This window comes from Pteropus vampyrus, unplaced genomic scaffold, assembly GCF_000151845.1.
Source record: "Pteropus vampyrus isolate Shadow unplaced genomic scaffold, Pvam_2.0 Scaffold296, whole genome shotgun sequence".
NCBI classification, from domain to species: domain Eukaryota; kingdom Metazoa; phylum Chordata; class Mammalia; order Chiroptera; family Pteropodidae; genus Pteropus; species Pteropus vampyrus.
Window position 1 is genome coordinate 627842 of NW_011889077.1, and position 1808 is coordinate 629649.

Here is a 1808-nt window from a genome sequence, read left to right on the forward strand (position 1 = left end):
TTCAAAAGAAAAAAATTCTTCTGAAGGAAGAATGATACATCGGGCTGCTGTTTTCACTCAAAAAAATGTAAGGAATGCTTCCTGCGGGAACGAGGGCCGCGGGGCAGAGGAGATGGACCCAGACCGAGGGGGAGTTTGCGGACAGGCGACGTGAATGGCCGCGGGGCAGGGAAACAGGAAATAATGTGGAATGAAGGCACGGGACGACTTAGGGGACGTTTGAAGACGAAAACTGGACCCTTGCCAGGGGGACAACTGATTTTCCAGGTGAAGACACGTGAGCGGAACAGAGACAGTAGTGAAAGATATAATAGAAGAAACATTCTCGAACTGAAGACAGATCTCAGTCTATTGAACAAAACGGCTCATTGGATATCGAGCAAAATTAGTGAATATTTTATATCAAATATAAACTATCAGACAAGCACACAGCACAACACTCAGAGTGGCCCAAGAGCATCCTGTTCAAACACCAGGAGACAATGAGGGCGGCCACCACGTCATGGCTGCAAACCCAGGCTTCCGTACCTAGCCAGGTCATTGCGGGGTGACCTGCTGCATGCCAGCTACAGGGGGACTCAGAAATCGTATTAAGAACAGTCCCTCCCTGAAAAGCCAACTCAAAACATTATCCAGGCAAACAGGGGTGACGCAAAATAAGGACCCACAAATGGGGAAGGCAGGCGAGGCGTGGTGGACGGGGGCGTAGAGACCATTGCAGCTAGAGTTAAGTCCACGTAGCTTTTGTGAGCAAACCGAGAATTACAAAAGAACCACCATTAAAGCTAAAACCTTCTCCACCTTGCAAAGAACGATGGCTCTTTGGGGTCTCACCGCAAAGGGATAAAGATGCACTTGGCAGGTAGAACCTAGGAGAGGTGTGGATGCCGTCAGGTTCACGGCAAGCACCGGAGTCTCTGTGTCCCCTGCTCACCCCAGGGCCCTTCTGACACAGCTCTCATAAGAAAGTACATCCGTCTCTGTCCTACCCCACGATCTAAGCCCTCAGCTCAGCCGACTCCCTCCTGCCAGGCCCCTCCACGCCTCGTGATCTGCAGCTGCATGACAGTCTGCTCGTTTCCAGGGAAACAGGACCAGAAGGGGATAAATCTACATCACCTACATCTACGTCATCTATATCTATATCTATCTGTCTCTGTCATCTATCTATGTATCTGTGTATCTATCATCTGTCGGTCATCGATCTGTCATGTCATCTGTCATCCATCCATCCATCCATCATCTATCTATCTATCTAATCATCTATCTGTCATCTATCCATCTATCTATCATCTATCTACCATCTATCTATCTATCTATCTATCTATCTATCTATCTATCTATCGATCGATCACCTATCTATCTATATCATCTCTCTATCTACATACCTATACCCACAGGTATACCTATACCTACACAGAGAGATTTAAGGCACTGGTTCATGTGACCGTTTGGGGTGGCAGCTCCAAACCCTGCAGAGCGGGCCCGAGCCCCAGCTCTGGTCTGAAGACAGTCTGCAGTCACAATTCTTTCCTCCTCAGGGGACCTCAGTCTGTTGTCCCTAAGGCCTCCAGACGATTGGGTGAGGCCCACCCACACTGTGGCGGGCCATCTGCTCTACTCAAACACTGCTGACTTCACGTTAATCTCATCTAAAAAATATTTTCATGGCGACATCCAGACGTGTTGGACCCAATATTCGAGTACCCTGGTCCAGCCAAGGTGATACATAAAATTAACTATCATGCCTTGTCAGTCCTTTAAAAATTAAGTTTTCAAAAACCATAAGGACAGGCAAACATCCCCCC

The 1808-nt window shown here is 48.1% G+C and overlaps 1 protein-coding gene across 1 annotated transcript in view; it reads right to left on the minus strand.

Moving 5' to 3' along the window:
• CUNH21orf33 (chromosome unknown C21orf33 homolog) overlaps nucleotides 1-1808 on the minus strand; it is a 47078-nt gene that overhangs the window by 10802 nt on the left and 34468 nt on the right. The window lies entirely within an intron of this gene.